This window comes from Acyrthosiphon pisum, chromosome X (genome assembly GCF_005508785.2).
Source record: "Acyrthosiphon pisum isolate AL4f chromosome X, pea_aphid_22Mar2018_4r6ur, whole genome shotgun sequence".
NCBI lineage: Eukaryota > Metazoa > Arthropoda > Insecta > Hemiptera > Aphididae > Acyrthosiphon > Acyrthosiphon pisum.
This window is the reverse complement of record NC_042493.1, coordinates 94,652,652-94,667,442: the sequence shown is the minus strand read 5'-3', so window position 1 is coordinate 94,667,442 and position 14,791 is coordinate 94,652,652.

The following is a 14,791-nucleotide window of genomic DNA, read 5'->3' as shown; positions in this document are numbered from 1 at the left end:
ACACGCGGTACGAACATCACAATATTATTATTATTATTATTATAATTATTATTGTGCACTATTGTCGTCATCAGGAGTATAATAATATATAATGTGCAGTTATAGATCATCGTCGTGAAAACGTTTGCTGCAGATGACGTGTCATCTATTTCCTATTTAGATGACTAAATAGGAAATATCCAACGATCCAACCCCGGAATCTGATCGGAAATATATGCTGAAATTTGAAAGTCAAAACGGAAATGCGATTATTTTTTGAAATTAATTCGTTTTCAATATACTGATTTTTGTAAATTGGATAACTGGTTTTCTGCAAATACCCAATTTATTATAATTTCAAAACGTGTACAGCATCTATAGCCTGGAAAATTTAATTTATGTGGTGAGAGAAACATTAAGTATTAAGTTATGAATGTGTTAAGGAAATGTTATTTAATACTTTCAACGTTCTATAATCATATTAATATGCTTAATATTAACCCAAAGCCATCGCCACACAGCTTTTAGAACGTGAAATATACATACCTAATAGTAAAGTTGGATTTAGGGAAACAAGTCTGTAATGCATTTCATTCTGTCAAACTGTTATAAAAATATTAGGTTCACCTTTTTCTCAAAAACCTTTAAGTTTAGCCACACCTGTTGCGCTATACTGTACTAGGGTCCGGAATCAAAAGAACGCTTGGTAGATCTGCAAACATTATACATGCATTCACAACTTATGTTTGTAGTTCTACCATACATTTTTAAGAAGATTAATTTTTTTTGTCTACTTGTTATTGACATTAGAGCATTGTCTACGATCCATATTCCATCACTTTATGTTGCAGCAACGTGCATGTCAGGTTAACCAAATCCAATTTGTTAATCTAAACGTCTTTTTACCTTTAATCAAATACAATATTACAGTTACTATTATAATACTATTTTACAATTAAATATAATACCTGGTAGTACGCTCGAAGTGCTCGTTCATGATAATTAGCTTTTAAACCGTCAATTTCACCTTTACGCCTAACACTTCAATATGCTTCATATTCCCAAATCACATGAGATATATACGTTAGTTATTAACTTTCAAGAACTTCATAAAACTTATTAGAATCAATACATACATAAAATTCTTTATCAAAGAAACCAGCTAAAGATGTTTCGAATTTTTTATAAATAATAATGTTTAGTTAATGATATCTTTTAGAATATTATAAGAACATAATTTTTATTATTTTGGTAAACAGTATGATTCTCTTATCGCAGAACACTTGATATACGTAATTGATGCCTGTATATTTATTTTACAGTGTAGTTTTTTTTTTTTATTTGTACATTCCTCATCACCTTTTTAGCAGTACAAATGCTTAATTTTCAACTTCAATATATATTATCTGGTTTGAAAGCATATCAATACCTACTTAAAACTTAATTATTATAAGTATTTGTAAAATATTATAATTTTTTAATAAGTTATGAGTAGCTATGCAAAAATACTAGAGGAAAAAATGTACAACATCTAGGTAAGTGGGTAACGTTTTGTATCATTACCTGTGTCTCCATTATTTTTGTAAAATACTTCAAACCACTCTTTGGGCACGAAAAAATACCTAGTTTTAGCTGGTTCTTCTATCCTGACCATTCTAGGAAAATTCACCAGATGATGTTCAGGACTGTCAAATGGATTCGGTTTTGGAAACCGTAGTACAATGATTGATTCATTAGATCAAGCGACTACCAGTTTGGTTTGGGTGGTGTGCACGGCACTAGCACATAGTGGTGCTACTCGGAAAGGTTCTGTAAAAACCATATTACAAAGAAATTAATTTGAATATGTTCATAATAAATAATCACATTAATAATAATTGTAATTTAATTGAATAAAATATTTGTGACGTACATTTTCCATGTGTTTGAGAAAGTACTTATAGGGCTAACCACCAAATTACTTAATCCAAGCCTGCATCTAGTACGTGGCCCATAGTGATATAATTATGTGATTGAAAAGAAATAAGAGTAATTTAATTTGTAATTAATAAATAACATGATGGTTGGCGTTAGCTATGGGATGGTAAAAATAATATAAAAATAGAACATAGCAAGCATTTTAGAAATTTGTTTAGAACAATTTTGTAAACTCCAAATAAACATGAATGTGTTAAGGAAATGTCTGTATCTACTTTATTTGTAGGACTTGTAACGTTGTTCGAGTTTTGCCAGCATAATAATCACTTAAAATAAGTGAGTGTGTGTGTACATCTATTGTTAAATATATAATATGACAATTGCAGAAGATAACGTACAGTTGAAAGTGCGTGAACATGTTTTTAAAGTAAAATTATTCGTTGATCAAGTGGTGAAATCGAAATTCATTATGCGAAATAAATGTTGACTATTGGTGTCCATATTCTAATATATATCATCGATAAATTTATTATAGAAATATACAAAATTTAGGGAGCATTGCGTAAATCGATACCTATTTTTAAAATGATAATTTATCATTTTCAATACATATTTCTTTGTAACATCTTTTTAGCTTTTGGTACTTTATTTGGTTTGTATTATTTTTTTTAAATTGTTTTAAGATTTTATTTTAGATAGAATTCAGTTTATATTCTGAAAATAATATTAATAATTAAAAACTAAAACCTCACAATGATAATTTATTAAAATGGTTCCAACTAAAAGAATTTCCATGAAAGAATTTTTAAATCGATTTCCTTTATTTTATTTTTCTTCAACGAATCTATGTTATTTTGTAATAAATAAATCTTCTTTGAACATAATTTTTTATGTTAAATGGTCCGCTGTAATAATAATATATGATTGGTATTAAATTTATGAAAATTATATATCTCACCGTTAGTTAACCGTGACTATTTTTCAAGTTAACCTAAAAACATTAAATATAGAAATTATACCTATCAAATAAGGATCGTTGTGAACGAAATGGAAGGGAATATAACTTTTAATGTTACCTACCTACTTAATATTATTAGCTTGAGTATACATTATAAACGAAACTTTCCACTGATCCTACTTACTTTATCTAGGACTCTTAAATTCCATTTGAGTGTGTGATTACACCTCTACGACCGAATCGATCCAATCGTCCATCCTGGACACGTCGTGTGCATACATTTTTTTTAATACTTCTAAAGCGAGGGTTCTACGTCTTAAAGTCCACGTGGACTCCATCGAGTTGATGTGTGACAGTTTACTGTCAAAAAACTCCCGGACTTTGGTCAAGTACTCCTGGACTCGATCTGCGATCAGTATCCATCCATCGTCAGTCTGTTGATCACTGCAACTCAACATCCGCATACTGTCGACCCTCAATGCGACGAACTCTTTTTCGACCGTTTTATACTCTTTGCCGATCTGCACTTTGTATTCCGCCGTTTCACAGTTCTTGTTACGCGGCTCGGTTCCAAACGCCTTCGCCAAACAAAATAACAATTTTAATTAAAAAATATGACATATGAATCTTCATAGTATCTTTTCCTATAAACTATTGAAGTATTTCTTGCAGATAATTTATGATTAGTTATTTTAATTTTAGTCATAATAATATTGACAGCCGTTGAAACAGCTGTTTCAACTTTTTAATCAAAATAAAGTGTTTCTAGTTAGACAACTATAATATTACAAAAATGGGCATTTTTTAAGAAGTAATAATAATAAAATAAAATATAAAATATCATATTTATTATAATATTGTAAATTTAAGAATATATTTGCCATGATAAACTACTTAACACCCGCAGGTTTTACCTGACACACAACAGTCTGAACGCACCCAAAATCTAAAGTCATGATTATAAAATATTATAATAAAAATATTATATTGTATCATACTATAACGACCAAACTAGTATTATTTTTTGAGATCATGGATGATACCAATCAAACCGAATGGATAATATTATATTATTACCATGATCTCAAAAAATAATATTAATTTAGTCGTTATAATATGATACAATATAATATTTTGTGCCAGACTAAAAAATAATAAAACAAAATTCAAGACGGAAGTGTGAGTACTGAAAAGTGTTCCACCACGCAAATGTTTACACAATGAATGTTGTATTCAAGAGGGTTCAGTCTAGCAAGCTACCTACTTAAGTAACGATTTTATTTTATACCATGGTAAAACGTTGAAAAAATCTCAGCAAAATAATATGAACATTGCTACAGTTTGGTCAGTGACCATGTGAATTTCATAACGAGTAAAAAAATTCACAAATTCACAATAGATTTGTATGGTTCAATTTATAATATTAAAAGCTAAAGCAGCACATTCCGGCCGTGATGCTATTATGATGATGATGGTTCCATATTATTGACTAGGTATTGTATTAGTTTTCTAATGGGCACCTCCTATCAATATAATTATAATTATAATAATTCTTATTATAACTATTTATAATTTAGTATAATAAATGCTACTTATATTAATATTTGACAACATTTATACTTTATTTTAGTTTAATTGTCTCTAGTATGATTATATTATTTTTATTATTTTTACAATTTTTTTTTTATTTAATTAAGGCTTTGACGATTCATTAGCCTATAAGGTTGGTAGGGTTGGTACGGTGAAGTCGGAACGGTTGGTACGGTTGTAAAAACAACACGTTTATGTGTGGGAAGGTTTTTGCGCACTACAGACTTGGATGGTAACCCATCCAGGAAAGAGTTTCCCTCGAGGAGATTTCCATCTTATAGGGTGTCCGTTATACGGAGGTTTTACTGTATATTATATACATACGTGCAGAGGATGCATAAAATATACTCGCCTCGATCGCGCTCTCCGGACGGGCGTTCTTAGCTCGATACCCGCTAATCGTTTCTGCCTGCTCCTTCTCGCACTTGGTCGTCTGATTGCCTTCCAGCCGACGGAACGCTCGTTCCAATACGGTCCGGTGCAAGAGCGTTGGCTGCATCTTGCGTTGTTTCACGGCGGTGGACAAAAAATACCGCTGAGCGTATTTGTTTCTCTCGCATTCCAACGGTGACCACGCCAACAGGCTATCCGTCGACTCAGACTGTTGCAGAAAATGCATATTGCGTAGCGCAGATTATCTATCTAATTAACTGATATAAACTAACTACAGTGACACAAAAATCGTATAAAATAAAATAAATCTCAAATCCGTGAACGTTCAAGTACTATGGTAACAGAATATTATAATGATGCAGACACGGTAGATCGTCGTCGTGGTAACCAAATAAACCATGAAAATACCGGAATTGCAGCTTATCACAAAAATAAGAAATTAATTGGCCTTTTCCACTGTAGTAATGTGTATCAATGTTTGTTTAATAATAAATTAACTATAGCAGTATATCTGCATATAGTACGAAGTTGTTCGATACATTTCTAACTCAAAGTAATTAGCACATTTTCGTGATTTTTGAGTATTTTGTGAAGATTTGAACTTTAAACGCTTAGTGTTACACCAAAAATAATTATAAATATAATATATAAATTATTACGTTGTACCTTCATCTCATATTATTATTATTATTATTATTATTATTATTATTATTATTATTATTATTATTATTATTATTATTGTTCCTTGCTCTCACGACAATGAAAATCGGTCGTCGTTTATTGTTTCTGGCCATCTCAGAAAATGACGGTCAATTTCTTTGTCGCACGGGTAAAGAATAATAATAATAATAATAATAATAATACGAGAAAAGAAAATGAAAACTTAATCGAATTTCGAAGGACACGGAACATAATACGCGTACCTACACACACCATCATATACCTATATACACACACACACACACATATATATATATATATATATATATATATATACAGGGGGGGCTCCAGGGGGGCCCTAGGGGCCGCGCCCTCCTCAACGCCCGTATTTATAAAAATATATATTGTTAAAATAAATGCATATTAAATTATTATAATATTGCCATATGGACTATATGGGCCATAGAGGTATGACGATGTATACGATGTACCTGCTGGGTAAATGGAATAAAAATAGACGACTTGAATTTGTGTTGTAAAAATGTTTGTTTTCTTTTTGTTATAAGATTTTGTGAAATTATAACTTGGCCCCCCCTAACCAAGGCTCTGGAGCCGCCCCTGTATATATATATTATATATATTGAGATACGCATAGTGTTTACGATGTTTATTGCGTAGGTGCAATGCACGTATATGATATATCATATGATACACATCACCGAAGTAAATTAAATTATTGTTTTTCATTTATATAGTCCCTGCAGCAGTAACACAATACGGCAACGATTTGTTATTCGTAGCACACGCAACGTGGAATATTGACTCGTCGTGAATTGTCCGCGGAGATAGCAAGGAGACATGAAATAATATATTATTTTGTATACATAAAATATGAGGTGGATATTGCAATATACACCACAGCATGTCTTACCTGTGCAATAATAATATTTTTTTAATAATATCGCCGGTGTCGCGGGACGTTTGCGGTTCCCCGGCGTATCGCGATTGGACGTCGTCCAACGACATTTTGAAATCTGAGAGGTTTTGCGCCGTTGTGATATAACGTTATTAATAATATTATACATATTATTAGATTATACTATTAGATAACGGCTCGACTCGTTTTAAAATGTACTCAAATTCCATTCAAATTAACCCGAATCGTATAAAGCAAATATAAAATTCACAAAAATATTAATTGTAGATATTATATATTTTGCTTCAGTCCACTGTATAATATTCCGAAGAAAATGTTTATTTTAAATTTATTACTTATTAAGACAACCATATAATATGATACATAATATATTTATATTTACAATTTCAATCTTTGTTTGGTCTCGCCTAAATTAGTAAAATATTTAAATATTATAACTTATAAGTTATAATAATTTATAAATTATAATAGTCTTGGTCTCTTGAATTAATTAGTTAAAGTCCGTTCCGTCTTAGGCGATATCATATTATATAAATGCTGAGTAAATTGAGTTAAAGTACACTTATTTTGTTTCAATAATTTTAGATTATGAGTGAAACGATGAATGTATTGATTTTACATTGATGTGTGTTTTTTTAACAGGCATAGAACTTTCTTTGGCATGGTTAAAAATGCTGCTTCTAATGTTCCATTATTATTATTATTATTATTTTTTTTACAATAATATGTATGATTACTTCGTCTTAAAGATAAAAATATAAAAAAAAAAATAGGTACAATATAAAATGTGTTGAATTATTAATTTTTTAAATACGAGTCGACTGAATTACGAAAATGTTTTTTTTTTATGAACTATTTAAATTCGAGCTGCTTGAAACATTTTTCCAATAATCTTCAAGTACTTCAATTGAAATATCTGACCGTTTTTATATTGTGCCCATCGTGCGTGTAGTGTGTTGTGTTTAAAATTGGCCCAAACGGGTTCACAAAATCCTGGTCCAAACGGGTTGCATTTTTAATAGTGACCCAAGCGTCCCTGGTCAAAACGTGCCTCGCCCGGTTTTCGGTACCTTTTTTATCTGTACAAAATATGATTAGCACATTTAAAATACGAAAAATATAAGTGGCGGGACTCAACTAAACCTGAGTGGTGGGAGAATACGCGGGCTGACGGGCGTCAACTTTGTTACAGCAACATCGATCAGCATAAACATAATAATACAATTCTTATCTTATAGTTATTTTTTAAAGGATTTTTAGGGTTTTATTGCCTTATTATAAAATATATGCTTTTTCTGTAGCATTGTAAGTGTTGGAGCCGGGAACGAACAATAATAGACCGTGTGTCCGTGGGTATCCACAATCAGAGGCGGACTTACCATTTTTCCGCCCCTAGGCATTACAACACTAGCGCACCGTACATTGGCGTGTTCCCACGGGGGGGGGGGAGTAATGTTCCATGAACTAAAACAAAACTATATAAAAATTGTATTTAGGTATTTTTATATTTATATATACCAACTAAACAAATAAATATTAATACAATTTTGCATAGGTACATTGGACACTTGTACAATAATTAAATCATTTTGCGCCTTGATTTATCTATAGCAAAATTATCTATGATTTGGTGGTGAGCACTCTAGTTTCTATAATCGTAATCGATTAGCAGATTTCGTCGCAATGTTTATTATTATTAATATTACTTTATCAAGACACCTGATTTCCAGAATTAATTCCAGTATTCTAATTGTGGTGTGTGCGGGGTGAGGCTTGTCATTCCACTAAGCACTGTGCGAGCAGCTGTCCCCCACCTAGCTATAGTAGAGCGGCTATATAGGTACAATGTACTATGTAGTAATGTACTCGGCGGCCCGAGGCAGTATATTTGACCGCCTTGGCTGGCGTTTTGCGCATGCGCCATTCACAATATTGTACGTGTTTACGCCGCACACACATATACCATCTCCCATGTATTAACATAGGCAACGCCAGAAACTGCCTCGTCGAGTGTCGATGTCGAACCTCTAGCGCTGGTCGCAGGATTAAACTCAAACGGCAAGGTTATTATAGCTTATAAATTAAAACGTTACTGCGACATGACTACGTGAGCCATTTTCTAGTTTCGTGCAAGTTGTATACGAAAAAAAAAGTAGTATAAAATATAAATTCAGGTAAATAGAATTATGAAATTATGAAAAACTAAAAAGTAAAAATTAACTAAAAAGTTGCGCCCCCAAAAATATTGCGCCCTAGGCCAGTGCCTTGGTGGCCTATGGGTAAATCCGCCCCTGTCCACAATCCACAATACTTTGCATCGCATAAAATAATATAATAATTACAGACCAGTTAGCGTGCGCATGTGTGCGTAAGTACCTAAAGGTGTGTGTAGTTCGATAGCTATTAGCTATTAGAACCACTGAGAATAATAATATAGCTCAATAGTATGTAATGTGAGGTAGCTATTAGAGCTGTAATACAATATAATAATAAAGTGTTTTTTTCTCACAATTTGATCGGTGCGCTTAACCTTAATAATAATAATAATACACAATAAAATACAAAATATAGTATAATTTTAAGTGTGGCGATTCGTGCCTGTGTACATAACATATTATAACACAAAATAACTCGGCCACTCACGTCGTATACAAAATATAATAACTAACGTGGCGATTCACGCCTGTTACCGAATATAATAATTAACTTGGAGGTATGTAAAATATATATTATATGCATTCCTATAATATGTGAGTTAATATTTGGCGATTTGCACCTGATTTCGCGGCACGACAATAATATGTCTATTCTGATTTACTGTTTTTCGGTAACTAGTGGTTCGGGATACCGTGCCTAAAATCGTTTTACATTATTTTGCGATATCACATCATTGAGCCAGATGTGCACCAAAGCGATATAGTTGAAAAAACCTACAAAATAATATAAATATTCTTGTTGGTACACATATAATAATAATAATAATACTTATAAAACAATATTCGATTTTTATAATGACACCTTAATAAAACGATATAATAAAGTAAATAATATGACCACGTCGAGAACAACCAGAGATTGCTGTGTAAGAGAGAAAAATCGTGTGTTTTCAAATGCTTCCAATTTATTTAGTTTAAGCTAAATTATTTTTATCATACATTTTATTGAATTTAAATTAAACTTAGAATAACCATAATATTTTCATAATAAATTATTATTTGAGTACCTATTTAATTTTATATTTTAAACGTTAGTGGGCTGTGTCACCATACATATATTTATATAATTAATATATGTATGGTTTACAGTGAGGACATTTGTGGCCATTGAATTAATTTTAAAAAAGTCACGTTCATAGATTTGTATAAGCAGTTAAATTGATTCACAATTTCAAAATAAAAGTAATAAGTTTATTTACATAGGTATCAAACATACCTAATGATTTCACAATTTGACTATTGATCATTATATTTGTTTTTTTCAGTAATTTCTTACTAAACATGTTTTATCTACGATAATAAAAAAAAACATTTATAATACGTTATAATAATAAACCAACAAATAAAAGGGTTATACATTTATAATATGTGTATTGTGTACATTTCAGTTAGAATGCTAAAAATAAACTATGTATATATTTATATATAAACTATATATATAACTATTGATTTACTTAGAATGACTTTATATGTGGAAATATGCAACTTTTATGTGGGTATCAAATACATAAAAATATATTCAAAATTAAATTAATCAATGGACAGCCAAAATCGTGATTCGTGATATTATTGTATATTATATGATATCAAATGACAACGTATATTTAGGTAGGCACACATACTCATACTAACACTTTTTTATAATATTATAATATTACAATTTGCAAGATAAATTACACTTTTTCAACTGTTAACAACAGAAGTTTCAAATATAATATTTTATCACCAAACTCTATAATAATGGGTACCTACGTGAATTGTTCAACACATATATATTACAATTGTTATCATATTGTTTTAACATTGTATTAAAATATATAATACCTAGATACTGCCATAATATACATACATAATACTTGATATTTTGTAGACGTAGTTCCTACGAGTGGCGTCCGCAGCGGAGTGGGGCTAACTAACTGAAGCCCCTTCTCGATTGCCAATATTATAATTACTTTAGAAAAAAATAAATGTATCACGTTTCAACTGTCAACTATAGTAAGTGAGACGAAAATTTCATAATATACATATTACCAGAATGAATTCATTTTTGAAAATACCAATTGCATACAAATTTTCTTAAAATTATCTGTAATTTTTCGGCAAAAGTATGAACTACTTGTATGAAAAACCTTGTGTTAAATTTTCTAGTCTAGCTTATACACATTTAATATTTTATAAGTTTCGAACTACAAATTAACTGTGGTTTTGACGAAATTTGAATTTTAAATACTTATAATAAATAAGCATGACGCCTATCGCCTATGTATCGTTAATTTCTAGGTATAATAAAAATTCACGTATTACATTTTTAAGCTTTTTGACCGTATAAATAATTTTTATTAACATTTATAGAAAAAAAAAATTTAATTTATCAGATACAATCCAAGCGAGGACGGTATAACCAATAAGCTGGTTATCAAACAATTTTAATTAATTTTCATTTTTTTTATCGCTAATTATTTTAAAAAACACTGATCATTTTCAATTTTGACCTCCTAAAAGTACCAACTAGATCCAATTTGCTTCCAAAATCATAAATTGGTTGACAAAAAGTTTATGATCAGAGCATTTTTTCTACCAGAAAATTTGAGAAGTTACAAACATTTTAAAATACCTCGAATAAACGTCCGAAGTTATTAGACCGGACAAAATAAAAATAAAATTGTAACTTATTTTCAAGACCCCCCCCCCCCCCAATTGAAAAATCTTGCTTACACCACTGAAATGCACTACTGTATAAATGAATCGAGAATGAATAATGGTTATTTTCTATAAATATACAAAATATAGTCGATTAATACAAAATAGAATATTACATTATTACTTATTATTACATATTACATATTATTACATTATTATTACATATTATTAAATATTACATTATTATTATTGATATGTACAATGTACTATACTTACATTAAACGATATTATTAGTAATTCTCGGTTTCCGTACCCAAACGTCTTTTTTTGTTTCTTCCATTATGTGTATTTTATTGTGTTAAAATTGTAATGGTATAAAATAACAGAATAAATTTAGGGAAAATAGTATAACTATATCGTCAATGTATTAAATGTTCAATTTGTATAACTAAACTTGGATTTTCCCTACCGATAAAATGTCTTGTTTTGCTTTTATTAATACTCATCCACCAATATTAACGTTTATTGGAAAATAGAATATGCATTATTTTTTAAGATTTGAACCATGATCCATTATAAATTGTATATCTTGTAAATTTATATAGTCATACACATGCATAAGTACATTATTTCATAAAAGTTCTTTTATTGCTGTGAAAATAATTAAATTAGAGACAATTATTGTCAATCAGAATGTAACAAATTATACTAAAACTAGCCGACCCGTCAAAGCTTCGCTCGTGATTGGTTGTTTATTTGGCCTTCGGACGATGATATGTATAATTTTAATTCAAATGTTATCGTTTAATGTTATCAGCAAGGAAATATACAAAACGGTTCATGAATACGTATTGAAATGTTTCTAGCGGTATTAACGATAAATATATTTTTATTAAAAATAGCTAGTCCCGTGCACTTTGTTGCCCGTCAAATGTACCAATTCTATATGACTCAAACTTTGTTCAATTCGTTATTTAATATTCGGTGTATGGCATTCAAAACTTAACTTAACTTTTCCGTTTCCCAGATTAATAAAAATTCTGCTTCACAGCAGTATATTAGCAGGTAGGCAATCTACCTGCGGTAGATCGCGGACCCCATGCTGTTTGTACGTAAGTGTATGATTTAACTCTAGAGTATCAAAGACCAAGGTTATATCAAGTTTATCGTTTTTACTTAATTCCACCTACGGCGGATTAATTTAATCATTTAATACAAAATCCTAACCCAACCGTACTAAAATCTGATGAATAAAAAAAAAACAAATTTTACCCTTTTTAAATTAAACTATATTCTAGCCAGACGTCTAATCTACACACAAACATTCATTTTTATATATATAAAAATAAGAATGGGCTGAGAGAATGGTCAAACGACCAATGTTGGCCACGTCTGCTTCAGTAGCGGTAGCGTTACGCAAGTGGATGTACTCGTCTGATCGTAACTTCGACTGATTGAAACGAAGTAGATTGAAACGCTCCATTAATATTAAAATTAAAAAAAAATAATAATAAATAAATATTATTCTTAACTCCTATAACCCATAGCAACCATTAATAAACAAAAATGTCTATCGTAAAACTCAAAATTCCTGTTTTAGCACCTACTGGGGGTGATCAATAACCTTTTTAAAATAATTAGCCTATAACCTTCTCTGTGATGTTCTCTTTAATTTAAAAAAAGATCAGCCCAAATCTGTTCAGTAGTTTTCTCGGTTAGCGCGGTCGAAAAAAATTCCTTACAATTTTAAATAATCCGGCACTAGTGATGTTAGTACTAAGGACTTATCCAAGAAAAATTCTGTATCGAAAATGGAAATGTTGTTTAGGTTTCGTATTAAAATTATTAAACTTCAACCCTTTTTTGAAATTTCTGTTTAGAAAGTCCGAAATTTGTTTCCCCTATATTATTACTATAAGTGCAATGTATAATATTAATTGTAGCCTTTTGTGAAACTATGTATACAATATAAACATATAATAGTGCGCAATTCATGTACCGGTTATGAGTTTCAAGTTTACTTATACAAGTTTACTTTACAGTGTACGAGTAATTGCACGTCGCCACTACCTCCTTTGACACAAGTAAAGCTGTAATCAGTTTACTTGTTTTATAAGATATAACAAACCTTAACCAATGAAACAATATATAATACACGCTCACATTCATAGGCGTCTTTCATCCTGCCAAAGATAAAAATAAATCTCGTTATCCTGTGTTCAAAGTTATTTTTTCGATTTACAATATAATTTTATTATGATTATTTGTATGCTAATTATTAATATCCACCACCGTCTGTGTGACTTGTTCTAATGGTCTATAAAATATTAAATAAGGTAAATATTATTTCACAATTTTATGTTATAACTGGAAAAAATAGAACATAATGGCGAAAGCTACATCCTACTTATGAGTTATTAATTTATTATGTTTCTCAATATACATTATACAGTATACTACAGGATGTAAACGTTTTAATATTTTTGATAATTTTTAACTCAAAATAATCAATAAAAAATAGAAAAAGTCTTTTATATTTTGGTTGTGTATATTTGAAACTTGGGGTTGCGAAAGTTTCCTGTGCACCCCCGTAGTTTCGCCAATCAGATTACTGCTTTTACAGGTTTCAAACTTTTTTATTTCTAATCATAAAAACACATACGATTGTCTAGTAGGTACCTAACCTTCATGGCTATATTGTACCTGTAACTACTAACTTGTAAGAATAGCGTTAAAAATATTTATATTATGTTTTGTTTCATTAAATGTATATACAATAGCATTTTCATGTACGTCACATAACCGAACGAATAATGTGGCAATCACTCATGCTTCTATTACTATACAGATTCGTATAAATGAGTATACGATAAATACTGATAGATGATAGTAATAATATTAGGTATTTTTTTCATTAAAAGAAACAAATATTGGCATACACACAAACTAAAACCTTATATAAGTAACGAAGAAAGTTAAGGATTTTTATGTTTGATTTCAACAAAGCATTTATATTTTTTTTAACATTATTTATATAGCTAGTTTGGTACGATTCGATAAAATGTATAAGAACAAAGAAAAAAACCATGAAAAACAAATGTTTTTAAAGTTATATTATTTAAATAACAAACTCAAATTTCATAATAGCAATTAATTGATGGACCAAAGTTTTGACGACTCAAATCACCTCATTATTATGGGCTGGATTTCATTGCCATGAAATATCCTTAAAACAAATTTATCAACGCCCAAAAAACTTAAAATTTTGCACATAGCTTTGTTGAATTCATTGCCCGTTAAATGTGCCAACTCTATATAACTCAAACATTTATTCAGTTGGTTATTTAATATTCGGTGTATGGTGTTCAAAGTTAATCTTAACTTTTCTGTTGCCTGGAATTCGCAGCAGTACATTATCAGGTAGGCAATCTACCTGCGGTAGATCGTGGACCCCGGGCTGTTTGTACGCAACTGTATGATTTAACTCTAAAGTATCAAAGT